This window comes from Oncorhynchus nerka, unplaced genomic scaffold, assembly GCF_034236695.1.
Source record: "Oncorhynchus nerka isolate Pitt River unplaced genomic scaffold, Oner_Uvic_2.0 unplaced_scaffold_1843, whole genome shotgun sequence".
Taxonomy (NCBI): domain Eukaryota; kingdom Metazoa; phylum Chordata; class Actinopteri; order Salmoniformes; family Salmonidae; genus Oncorhynchus; species Oncorhynchus nerka.
In genome coordinates, this window is record NW_027039481.1 from 13589 (window position 1) to 27472 (window position 13884).

General features: G+C 43.3%; 1 long non-coding RNA gene and 2 other non-coding genes across 3 annotated transcripts; 1 reads left to right on the forward strand and 2 right to left on the reverse strand.

Annotated features, from left to right (window-relative positions):
- Positions 1-692: 692 nt before the first annotated feature.
- Positions 693-764, reverse strand: trnat-ugu (transfer RNA threonine (anticodon UGU)). The gene has a single exon. It is a non-coding gene; the product is annotated as a tRNA-Thr (tRNA).
- A 468-nt stretch (positions 765-1232) lies between these two features.
- On the reverse strand, positions 1233-1304 carry trnaa-cgc (transfer RNA alanine (anticodon CGC)). Its single transcript has one exon. It is a non-coding gene; the product is annotated as a tRNA-Ala (tRNA).
- Positions 1305-9218: 7914 nt separating this feature from the next.
- Positions 9219-10206, forward strand: LOC135567706 (uncharacterized). Its single transcript, XR_010462391.1, has 2 exons — positions 9219-9519; positions 9552-10206. It is a non-coding gene; the product is annotated as an uncharacterized LOC135567706 (long non-coding RNA).
- The last annotated feature ends 3678 nt before the right edge of the window (positions 10207-13884 follow it).

The following is a 13884-nucleotide window of genomic DNA, read 5'->3' on the forward strand; positions in this document are numbered from 1 at the left end:
TCGCTAAGTTGGCAACACTGAAAGTTAGTGAGGGAATATGTCTCCAGCTTCAGCGATTTTTGCAATTCGTTCCAGTCATTGTCAGCAGAGAACTGTAAGGAAAGGCGGCCAAAGGAGGTGTTGGCTTTGGGGGATGACCAGTGAGATATACCTGCTGGAGCGCGTGCTACGGGTGGGGGTTGTTATCGTGACCAGTGAGCTGAGATAAGGCGGAGCTTTACCTAGCATAGACTAAAAAGATGACCTGGAGAGAGTCGGTCTGGCGATGAATATGTAGCGAGGGCCAGCCGACTAGAGCATACAGGTCGTAGTGGCCATATCAATACAATTGACCTTTTCTTTACACTGTTCTAATGAAAGTACATTTCCATAATATCATCTAGCTTCCATAAACGTCGAACAAGGATTGAACCCATGTGCTTCAGTTTACAAAAACAGATGACTTAGCACATCTATTTCCTTCTTAAAATGTCAACATTCTGGAAAGTAGAGTTGTGCAAAAGCTCATTTCACAACTAAATATACTCATCAGAGAATTTGGGGATTAACTTCAGACCGCATGCATTTCAAGTAGTAGCTCAGAGACACATCCCCTTACTATATCATAGCAGGGTTGCCATTTTGAGAAAACTTTTTTTCTTCAAAGTCATCCAATGAAAGAACCTTTCCTTGGTACCAGGTATCTTTCAGTAAGGCACAGATGGGATTTGAACCCATGATCTTCGGTTTACAAGACCGACGCCTTACCGCTTGGCCACCATGCCACTCTATGCTGCAAGATATTTATCAACATTCTGGAAAGTAGGAGTTGTGTAATGTGAATTTGGCACACAAATAAACTCAGTGGAGAACCTTGGGATTGAACCAAGGACCTCATACATAAATAGCATGCACTCCCCTCTGAGCTTCGATACCATTTTATTTGCAGATAAAATGCAATATTAATACAATGTACTTTTTATATACACCACTCCATTGAAACTACAATGAAATGATAGCAGCAATTCTAAATACAAGCAAGTATGGACAGTCATCTAACCCATGAACTTCAGTTTTTGAAAATGATGCAATTGAAGTTGGCAACCATGCCACTTCTGTTCCATAAATGTACGAACAGGGATTGAACACATGTTCTTCAGATTACAAGCGCAAATTATTCAGCACATCTCTGTTTCCTGCTGAGAATTTCAACATTCTGGAAAGAAGGAGATGGGTCAATGCGAAAAATGTTATGGAGAAGCTGGGGATTGAACCCAGGACCTCATACATGCGAAGCATGCGCTCTACCACTGAGCTACATCCCCTTTCTGTGAAAGAAAAAAATGTTTCTTATTTTTTTAAATTTCACCTATAATTAACCAGGTAAGCCAGTTGAGAACAAGTTTTCATATTCAACTGCGACCTGGCCAAGATAAAGCAAAGCAGCGCAACACAAACAACAACACAGAGTTACAGATGGAATAAACAAGCGTACAGTCAATAACACAATAGAAGAAAAAAAGAAAGTCTATATACAGTGCGTGCAAATGGAGGTAAGGCAATAAATAGGCCATTGTAGCAAAGTATTTACAATTTAGCAAATTAACACTGGAGTAATAGATGAGCAGATGATGATGTGCAAGTAGAAATACTGGTGTGCAAAGAGCAGAAAGTACATTAAAACAATATGGGGATTAGGTAGGTAGATTGGGTGGGCTATTTACAGATGGGCTTTGTACAGCTGCAGCGATCAGTTAGCTGCTCAGATAGCCGATGTTTAAAGTTAGCAGTGTTGCCAACACCTCAGTAAGGAAAGTAGCTATTGGCTGTCCTAAAAGTCGCTAGAAGTTGCTAAATGATGTCATCACCTAATTTGCATAATTGTGCATGTAATTGTGATGGACACTGTAGGAGTGAGGAATAACATTGTGGAAGAGACAAAAAGTGAGAAAAATGAAAATGTCTGCAAGTATTCATACTTGCTAAATACAGTGACTAAGTCGCTAAGTTGGCAACACTGAAAGTTAGTGAGGGAATATGTCTCCAGCTTCAGCGATTTTTGCAATTCGTTCCAGTCATTGTCAGCAGAGAACTGTAAGGAAAGGCGGCCAAAGGAGGTGTTGGCTTTGGGGGATGACCAGTGAGATATACCTGCTGGAGCGCGTGCTACGGGTGGGGGTTGTTATCGTGACCAGTGAGCTGAGATAAGGCGGAGCTTTACCTAGCATAGACTAAAAAGATGACCTGGAGAGAGTCGGTCTGGCGATGAATTTGACCTTTTCTTTACACTGTTCTAATGAAAGTACATTTCCATAATATCATCTAGCTTCCATAAACGTCGAACAAGGATTGAACCCATGTGCTTCAGTTTACAAAAACAGATGACTTAGCACATCTATTTCCTTCTTAAAATGTCAACATTCTGGAAAGTAGAGTTGTGCAAAAGCTCATTTCACAACTAAATATACTAATCAGAGAATTTGGGGATTAACTTCAGACCGCATGCATTTCAAGTAGTAGCTCAGAGACACATCCCCTTACTATATCATAGCAGGGTTGCCATTTTGAGAAAACTTTTTTTTCTTCAAAGTCATCCAATGAAAGAACCTTTCCTTGGTACCAGGTATCTTTCAGTAAGGCACAGATGGGATTTGAACCCATGATCTTCGGTTTACAAGACCGACGCCTTATGTAGAGGACTGCTAATTCCTATGTAGGTGACATTACATTACTGCTAATTCCTATGTAGGTGACATTACACTACTATAGCTGAGACACATAGTAAAACAGGTTGGGCCCCATACAGGATATCTCTCACACACACACACTCACTGTAATCATCCAGAACACTGTCACAACAGGATACTCCTAGCCACAGGTGCTAGCCGGCAGTTCGGCCACAACTCCCCTGAAGATAGGGACGCATAACGCTCTTACACACTGACCCCAGAAGACAGGGACGACGCACATACAGTACACACATAGCTGCCGAGGACACCCAGATAAGACACCCACACATTGGGAGGAAGAGACAGCCTTGACTTGCAGACACAAGCACACACACACAATCTCCTTCCTAGCCGAACATTGTGTGACTGAGAACGACACGACGAGACCCGGAGGAACGACGGACGGCTCAACAGGACCAATCCAAGAAGACAACACCTCAACTGTGGCCAATCAAAAGCCAGGGACTTTCAGACTCAACCCACTTTTTGTACTGTACATAACATGCTTACAATCTGTTATCGGGGCTTCGTTCTGCTGGTTCCTTGGTAGCCAAATGAATGAGCCCGTATACGTTGTACCAGATATCTTTACTCTGAATAAACTGTCGCTTGTCATATAATTGACCACCTTGTCCGAATCGATCCTTGACCGACTCGCCCTATCTACATATCCCATCATCAACAGAAATGGTAGCAGAGGATGGTTAACTAACGACCCAGTCCAGAGTAGTTGGTGTGGGTGTGAGGGGGCGAATTGGTGAAAGGACGGTTCGCGGAGGACAGGTGAAGACATTCGGGGGAGGACAACAATTCTGCTCAACTCGGGAAACTGATCACAAGGTCGACCATAAACAAGGTAAGCAAAACCTGTTAAATCAAACTTTGCATATTGTCGCATAGTCTATCCAAATTTGATCAGTATTACCGGGTGTGAGTATGAATTCTTGTTTAAATTTATATGCATAAATGACATGAGAATGACAGTGAAGTAAACATATGTGGTCGTAATTCTATTCAATAAGTCCTGCTGTGACAGGTCCGACTGAGATCGGTAACTGATAGAATTAATTTGTAAGTGATAATTCTATTCAATAAGTCCTGCTGTGACAGGTCCGACTGAGATCGGTAACTGATAGAACTAATTTGTACTATGTTAAGTGATAATTCTATTTCAATAAGTCCTGCTGTGACAGGTCCGACTGAGATCGGTAACTGATAGAACTAATTTGTACTATGTTAAGTGATAATTCTATTCAATAAGTCCTGCTGTGACAGGTCCGACTGAGATCGGTAACTGATAGAATTAATTTAAGTGATAATTCTATTCAATAAGTCCTGCTGTGACAGGTCCGACTGAGATCGGTAACTGATAGATTCGGGGTGTTCGAGAATTCTCAAATGTATGTGCATAAGTGTTAAGTGTCTACTGAATGATAAATTGAACGAATGCTTAGAAAATGTTTTAGATGTGTCGACTTTATTGAATGAATGTTCAAACGATGTTTTAGATGTACTGCCTATATCGAGTGAATGTTTAAACAATGTTTTAGTTGTGTTGCCATATAATCTATTGGTTGCGCATTCCACAACGCCGTGTAAATTAAACAACGCATATAAAATTCTGAGTGTGCGAGGGAGCAGCTCTGAGATAAGGCAGAGTACGTGGCTCCAGGAATTCATCACGGGTATTTACCAGTGACGGGCTAAGTATACTCAGATAGTCTGAATATATATTTCAATTGGTCAAAATATACATATATATTTACTAAAATATACAATAAATGACAAATGGTGACCCCGACGTGGTCTGGTAAAAGGACATCGCTGGACATTGGTGTGCCAGCCGATTGGCCAGTACTGTCGTCGGACGGTGTGTCTCACAAATCTTGACCGGTCAAATAAAAAGGGTAAGCAGACACCTGTTGTGAAAAACTAAAGTTCTGCACATTGGAGTTATCCAAATTTAGTTTTGTGAGATACCTGTTTGATGTAAGTTACTAAATTTAAACTACAATGATGTGTGAGATTGGAAAATAGTTGAGAAAGTAATATCTCCATTGGCAACTGCAATTTTATTATTGATCAACCATACTTAATGGTGCATTGTGTATGGGATGTACTAGTATGCCTGGCTGGTAGGTGGTAACAGAGAACACTTACTACATGTATGAATGATGGGTAACGGGTGGCCACCAAAGCTTGAATGGATAGTCTGGGACTACATGTATGAGTGGTGGGTAACGAGTGATCACCAACTAATTGGGGGCCGATTTAGCCGTAGGGAAAGGGTATCACTTGGGTTTCAGTAAAGGCATGGGTTGTTGGCAGTATTGTAGTGTACATGGAATGTCGTTGGAAATGGAAAAGGTGTTGAGAGCGCTGAAGTCCACTCTAGGATTAAATAAAGGCAGAGAGGGCAAGGAGTGGAGGAGACGGGGTGAGAAGCTGTACAGAGAATGGACAGAAGGTGGGGCTATTGCATCTCCTACTGGTCTGCTTGCTGGGGAGAATGAAGATTTGTGGAGCTGGTACCGGTGAGAATGTTGAAAAAGTCGCAGGCTTGCTGATGAGAGTTATATCATAGAATATTGAGGGGGTGTGCATGACTGTTGGAAAAGGTGTTAAACTCTATTAATGTAAAATTCTGTGTGTGGAGTTATATTATGAGGTTTGAACTATACTAATATTGTAGAATTACATAATCAACATCTGAACATACTTACGATAAACATTAATTGAGCCACTGAGTAATAGATAAGATATACACTAGGTAAGGGGCGACGGGCGTGGTCGATGTAAGACGGGAGTGGTGTTCTAACCAAGTGCTGAGAAATAAGGTAGATTTATTTTGTTCTTTTAATTAGTTTACACAAGTTCTTCCCGGTTATTGATTTTGGTTTGATTGTTCAGATAAAACCACTGAAATTAAACAGGAGGTTAAGGTAGACTAACATTAGAATCTGTTTTCATTATGGGGAACAATGAAAGGCCCGCAGAGGGGATTGCAGGCTGAGGTTTTTATGTTAAAGGGACAGTGCACGTTTATCACAGTTGTTTGTGTGTCTAATGGCTGGGTATCTAAGAAGTATTTTTGGGGAGACCATTTGGAGAAACACGAATAAAACATGAAACACCGAGACAAATTATTTGAGTTTGAGGGGATTATCATAATTATTAGGTTTTGTTTTTGTAGTAAACGTTTGGGTTAAGGGGATTTTCACGTTCCCAGAGACATGGTATTTTACAGATAGGGGAAAAGGCAGACGGAGGGGCCCTCCGCCCGCAACTGCAGAGACCTTGAAAGTTGGAGAGAGCAGAGGAGAGGTTTTGGAAAGGGGGGGGGCAGGACAGGCAAAGATAACAGTTGCTGAGTGGAGACAGGGGAGAGAGTTGGACATGTGGAAAATGATGGGGGCGCTCCTTCATGATGATGTCAGACATAAGGATAATATACTAATCTTACCTAAGTCATGATTTAGAGTAGGTAAGGTTGTTACCTGGGCAGAGCCAGGTATCAAAAGGGGGATGGGTAAATGTGGTCTAGGATAGGATGGGGCCGATTGGATAAGAAACTAATAATTAAATATGTAAGCTAACAATTGGGCATAGAAGTTAAAGATATAATCAGATAAAACATATGAGAAATTGTTTGTTAACCAAGCCTGTATGTCCAGGATTTTATGCATTACAGGTGAACTACAGGTGAAGTCACTCAATCCAGTCCCAGAGGCTTGGGGACCATAGATGACCCCTGGTGACAGCTAGCTGAAAGAGCTACCCAGATTCATATCGCACGGCGGAAGGGTAAGACACTTTTCACTGTCGGACATTAAAACAGTGTTCGAGAGAAGAACTGGAATTAACAGAATTCCGGGGGCCAACTCTCGAATGAAGTAACCCTACCTGTCCTATCACCCCTGTTTTTGTTCATAGAAGTGAAGATGTGTCTGGCTCTGGCTAAGTGATGTGTATTTTGTTCCAAAATGAGCATAAGAGATCCCTAGATCGGGGTAGACAAGAAGTTAGAGTAGAGATTACATGATAACCGACTTCGGACAGTTCTAGGATTGGAGAAGAGGGTATCCTTATAGCAAGGGGGATCCCACAAGGGTGGATAGGTTTTCCATGATATGGGGAAACCTGGGAGCAATGTTGAACTTTGTAAAGGTGATGAAATCCTACTAACCATCAAAACAATTAGCTCTCTGATGCAGGCACTCACACCCTCGGACTACAAAGGACGAGGACAGACATGATGGGTGTGTTTTCTATTAAGGTACTGCCAAGACCAGAGGTAACCGGACACACTCCTCTACCACCACTGTGTTAAAAATACCATTCAGGTAATTAATGTTAGAGACTATTCGGCTATTGATCAATTAGGAACTGAGACTGGTTTTGATAGTAGGGACAATTTGTGGCTGTCTTATATGAGGTACACAGCTAAAACCCTGAGAGGAAAGGACTGCATTATTTGTAGTCATGCTAGACCTGTTCTGGCTACACACCCATTTGCTGTAGGAGAAGGAGAGGGGTGGTTGTGTATTCTGAGAAGTTTTTACCAGGTTAAGCCCAATTCAACCCTCTGTTCCTCTTTGAGCCTTGTGTTTCCTGCAGTACCTCCTCATCGGGCCTCTTGGGGTGTTGAGGCATATGGGGGCAATTAAGAGTGCATCACGGGTACAGGTAATGGCATTGATTATGGGGGATTGCCTGAAGCTGATTGCAGTAGTAACATAACCATTAATTCCACTTGGCCAGTTACAGGCTGATGTGAGGTGGATGAGTGGAGCCAAGAGTGCTGAGACCCATTCTTAGAGGAGAATGGCAAGGTACGTGTGCTCTGACCAGTTTGATAATTCCACTGACCATTGTTGATGTTACTGCTGAACAGCTGCTGGGTTCTGTATCCAAGGGACCTGAAAACATTCCATCCCATGGGAGACATAGACGTAGCGCTCAGAGAATGTAGTTGACATAAACACTAACCTGTTGGGTGTGCCAGTGGGGGTTCCTCATGAGTTTCAGGCCTTGGGTAGGAATGATGGACTCTGGCACTTACTACCTACTATGGGTCCAGCCATGGTGGATGCTAGACAGACTGCATGGATTAATTATATCTACTATAATCAACTCCCGTGATGCACTCACTGGTATGTCTGAACAGCTTGAGGCCACATTTGGGGTTTCCAGACAGAATAGACTTGCCTTGGATATGCTTCTTGCCAGTCAGGGGGACGTTTGCAAGATGTTCGGTAAACAATGTTGCACGTATATTCCTAATAATACCAGTCCAGATGATATCTAGGGCGGGCTTGATGCACTATCTGATAAGATGAGGTCCACAGGGGGGGTGGAGGAGTCTGTTCTCTTGGCCTGGTTTGGTAAGTACACTGATATGATGGTTACTGGATTTCTGACCCTAATTCTTGTATTATTTGTTATTGATGTGATGTGCTGCTTGCATCATACCGTGTTCTAAGAAATATGTTACAGATATGGTGAAGGCTTCAGGCATGTTGCCTTTGCTTGATGCTCCAGTTGGAGATGCCGATACGGAAGCATGCTTTCAGGAGAGGATGGGACTGACTGAGGATGACCCATGGTATGCTGTGGGTGAGGTAGTAGAATAATTTTACACCACCACAGTTCCTTGTTATACATTTTTATGATAGGTTTTCTTTCCAGTATGTTTGTTCTCCCTGTTGTAAAGGTTTAGAGTCCCTGGGTGGCAAGGAGCCCACCTGGTACAGGATAGGAGTAGCTGAGAGGACCAGATGGTTTCTAATAATTCTTTCCTCTGTTTTCCATGACCAAAGTTTTATCCTACATCTTACATGTCAATAACAATAAAGTTTTATCCTGTTTTTGATAAGTGACACCCTTGTGGGTGTCAAAAGGGGGAAACGCATATAACAATAGACATATATCACTTGTTATTAATAATAAACTTTTTATTATTTTCATGAAATGCTATGACTGCTGAAATAAAGGATAATGAGTGTCAAAAGGGGGACTTAAATTTCACACCCTTGGGGTTATTTTACATTATAGCCATTACCATATATATTATCTGCTGTTGCCTTGGGTGGATGTGTGTATGTGTTATGTTCTCTAGCTGATTTGAAACATTGTTGAAAGTATCAGGGCCATGGAACTTTCTCATGCTGGGAAAATACAGAAGGGAGGGCACATTCAGAGCGTGGGGTTGCGAGAACAAGCAGTCTTTTGTTAGATAACAGGAGCCAGGTGCGAGATAACGGTATGGAGCATGAGACCCATCTTTTAGTTTTTGCAGCCATTTTAGTGTTGTGCGGCTGCGGTTGCATTCCATGTATCCGGTCCCTTACTGCTAGAGTTATCTCCAGAGCTATTGACCCTTCTTCCCCTTCCCAGATGTATCCTCTGCTTGCTAATGACCTGCCAGAGTTTGAGGATGAGGTGGAGAATACCCTTTAGAGAGTGTCACATCTCTTTGGAGATGTGAAGAGAGGGTATCACAACTTTTCCGGCTGGAAATAGTTGGCCTATGTAGAATATCATTTTTACTTTCATTTAGAGCTGTTGTTCTCCGCTCTGTTAAATGAGGGTTGTAAGTTCCTAGGTGGCTGGTAGCCAACTTAGTACATAGTGGGATTGAGAGGAGAACATGGTGGTAATACATATACATCCATTTCTTTTTAATGTTGTGCCTTTTTCATAGCCCCTTTGGGAAAAGTTTTCTTTTGTATCAGAATCTAGTTAGGTTGTGTCACGTCTCTGGGGAGACGTGAAGAGAGGGATTTGTAGAGGACTGCTAATTCCTATGTAGGTGACATTACATTACTGCTAATTCCTATGTAGGTGACATTACACTACTATAGCTGAGACACATAGTAAAACAGGTTGGGCCCCATACAGGATATCTCTCACACACACACACTCACTGTAATCATCCAGAACACTGTCACAACAGGATACTCCTAGCCACAGGTGCTAGCCGGCAGTTCGGCCACAACTCCCCTGAAGATAGGGACGCATACGCTCTTACACACTGACCCCAGAAGACAGGGACGACGCACATACAGTACACACATAGCTGCCGAGGACACCCAGATAAGACACCCACAGATTGGCAGAAAGCCTAGACTTAGAGACAAACTAACACACACACATAATCTCCCTCCCAGCCGAACATTGTGTGACTGAAGATAGCGCACACACCAGATCTCCTTTTCAGCTGAACGGGGTGTGACGACCAAGAACAGGCATGGCAGGATTCTACGATGACGGACAGACAACAGAGCCAATGCCGGATGACTACACCCCAGCCTGATCCAATCCGAAGATCCGATCTCCTAGATATCAACCTACTTTCTGTTCTGTATATGAAGCTTGTACCCATTGTTAGCTAGTGTCTTTTTTGCTAGTCTCTGATGAGCTAACAGAGGGGCCCGTATATACGCTGTACCAGATATCTCCACTTTGAAATAAACCTGTCGCTTGTCGTACAATCTACCACCTTGTCTGCATCGATCCTTCACCGACTCACCCTTTATCATATCCCATTATCAACAGATGTGCTGAATAATTTGCGCCCTTAATCTGAAGAACATGTGTTCAATCCCTGTTCTTACATTTATGGAACAGAAGTGGCATGGTTGCCAACTTCAATTGCATCATTTTCAAAAACTGAAGTTCATGGGTTAGATGACTGTCCATACTTGCTTGTATTTAGAATTTCTGCTATCATTTCATTGTAGTTTCAATGGAGTGGTGTATATAAAAAGTACATTGTATTAATATTGCATTTTATCTGCAAATAAAATGGTATCGAAGCTCAGAGGGGGAGTGCATGCTATTTATGTATGAGGTCCTTGGTTCAATCCCAAGGTTCTCCACTGAGTTTATTTGTGTGCCAAATTCACATTACACAACTCCTACTTTCCAGAATGTTGAAATTCTCAGCAGGAAACAGAGATGTTATTTGTGTGCCAAATTCACATTACACAACTGCTACTTTCCAGAATGTTGATAAATATCTTGCAGAATAGAGTAGCATGGTGGCCAAGCGGTAAGGAGTTGGTCTTGTAAACCGAAGATCATGGGTTCAAATCCCATCTGTTCCCTTACTGAAAGATACCTGGTACCAAGGAAAGGTTCTTTCACTGGAGGACTTTGAAGAAAAAAAACTTTTCTCAAAATGGCAACCCTGCTATGATGTAGTAAGGGGATGTGTCTCTACAGTAGAGCTAATACTTGAAATACATGCGGTCTGAAGTTAATCCCCAAATTCTCTGATGAGTTTATTTAGTTGTGAAATTAGCTTTTTATATTTATTTTTATTTTTTATTTCACCTTTATTTAACCAGGTAGGCTAGTTGAGAACAGGTTCTCATTTGCAACTGCGACCTGGCCAAGATAAAGCATAGCAGAGTGAACAGACATCACAGAGTTACACATGGAGTAAACAATTAACAAGTCAATAACACAGTAGAGAAAAAAAAGGGGAGTCTATATACAATGTGTGCAAAAGGCATGAGGAGGTAGGCGAATAATTACAATATTGCAGATTAACACGAGTGATAAATGATCATGTACAGGTAGAGATATTTGTGTGCAAAAGAGCAGAAAAGTAAATAAATAAAAACTGTGGGGATGAGGTAGGTGAAAATAGGTGGGCTATTTACCAATAGATTATTTACAGCTGCAGCGATCGGTTAGCTGCTCAGATAGCTGATGTTTGAAGTTGGTGAGGGAGATAAAAGTCTCCAACTTCAGCGATTTTTGCAATTCGTTCCAGTCACAGGCAGCAGAGTACTGGAACGAAAGGCGGCCGAATGAGGTGTTGGCTTTGGGGATGCTCAATGAGATACACCTGCTGGAGCGCGTGCTACGGATGGGTGTTGCCATCGTGACCAGTGAGCTGAGATAAGGCGGAGCTTTGCCTAGCATGGCCTTGTAGATGACCTGGAGCCAGTGGGTCTGGCGACGAATATGTAGCGAGGGCCAGCCGACTAGAGCATACAAGTCGCAGTGGTGGGTAGTATAAGGTGCTTTAGTGACAAAACGGATGGCACTGTGATAAACTGCATCCAGTTTGCTGAGAAGAGTGTTGGAAGCCATTTTGTAGATGACATCGCCGAAGTCGAGGATCGGTAGGATAGTCAGTTTTACTAGGGTAAGCTTGGCAGCGTGAGTGAAGGAGGCTTTGTTGCGGAATAGAAAGCCGACTCTTGATTTGATTTTCGATTGGAGATGTTTGATATGGGTCTGGAAGGAGAGTTTGCATTCTAGCCAGACACCTAGGTACTTATAGGTGTCCACATATTCAAGGTCGGAACCATCCAGTGTGGTGATGCTAGTCGTGCAAGCGGGTGCAGGCAGCGATCGGTTGAAAAGCATGCATTTGGTTTTACTAGCGTTTAAGAGCAGTTGGAGGCCACGGAAGGAGTGTTGTATGGCATTGAAGCTCGATTGGAGGTTAGATAGCACAGTGTCCAATGACGGGCCGAAAGTGTATAGAATGGTGTTGTCTGCGTAGAGGTGGATCAGGGAATCGCCCGCAGCAAGAGCAACATCATTGATATACACAGAGAAAAGAGTCGGCCCGAGAATTGAACCCTGTGGCACCCCCATAGAGACTGCCAGAGGACCGGACAACATGCCCTCCGATTTGACACACTGAACTCTGTCTGCAAAGTAATTGGTGAACCAGGCAAGGCAGTCATCCGAGAAACCGAGGCTATTGAGTCTGCCGATAAGAATATGGTGATTGACAGAGTCGAAAGCCTTGGCGAGGTCGATGAAGACGGCTGCACAGTACTGTCTTTTATCGATGGCGGTTATGATATCGTTTAGTACCTTGAGCGTGGCTGAGGTGCACCCGTGACCGGCTCGGAAACCAGATTGCACAGCGGAGAAGGTACGGTGGGATTCGAGATGGTCAGTGACCTGTTTGTTGACTTGGCTTTCGAAGACCTTAGATAGGCAGGGCAGGATGGATATAGGTCTATAGCAGTTTGGGTCCAGGGTGTCTCCCCCTTTGAAGAGGGGGATGACTGCGGCAGCTTTCCAATCCTTGGGGATCTCAGACGATATGAAAGAGAGGTTGAACAGGCTGGTAATAGGGGTTGTGTTAGCAATTGGATATGTAGATGGGTGAGCCGGTCAAGGATCGATTCAGACTAAGTGGTAAATTTTATGACAAGTAAACAGTTTATTCAGAGTGAAAATATGTATTACAACGTAATTACGGCTCTTCCGTTAGTTCGTGTGGAACGGCAGGCAGAGAGAGCGTAAACAGTCAGCACAGCCCTTATATACGTCACAGAAAGTAGGTTGACCCTAGGAAGATCGGATCTCCGGATTGGTTCAGCTGGTTGTAGTCTGTAGTCTTCCGCCATTGGCTCAGTTGTCTGTCCGTCATCGTAGGATCTTCTTCGGGCACACAGTGTTCGGTTACATAGGAGATTATGTGTGTAATGTGGGAGCTATCCTGTAGGGGACCCCACAGGCTTTACTGTGAGTTGTAGCCATGTAATTAGCAGTAAGTTAGTCACCTGCATACGAAATAGCAATTCCTTACAGTTGCGACAATGGCGGCAGATAGTTTCAGAAATAGAGGGTCCAGATTGTCAAGCCCAGCTGATTTGTACGGGTCTAGGTTTTGCAGCTCTTTCAGAACATCTGCTATCTGGATTTGGGTAAAGGAGAACCTGGAGAGGCTTGGGCGAGGAGCTGCGGGGGGGGCGGAGCTGTTTGGCCCGAGGTTGGAGTAGCCAGGCGGAAGGCATGGCCAGCCGTTGAGAAGTGCTTATTGAAGCTTTCGATAATCGTGGATTTATCGGTGGAGACCGTGTTACCTAGCCTCAGTGCAGTGGGCAGCTGGGAGGAGGTGCTCTTGTTCTCCATGGACTTCACAGTGTCCCAGAACTTTTTGGAGTTGGAGCTACAGGATGCAAACTTCTGCCTGAAGAAGCTGGCCTTAGCTTTCCTGACTGACTGCGTGTATTGGTTCCTGACTTCCCTGAACAGTTGCATATCACGGGGGCTATTCGATGCTATTGCAGTCCGCCACAGGATGTTTTTGTGCTGGTCGAGGGCAGTCAGGTCTGGAGTGAACCAAGGGCTGTATCTGTTCTTGGTTCTGCATTTTTGAACGGAGCATGCTTATCTAAAATGGTGAGGAAGTTAC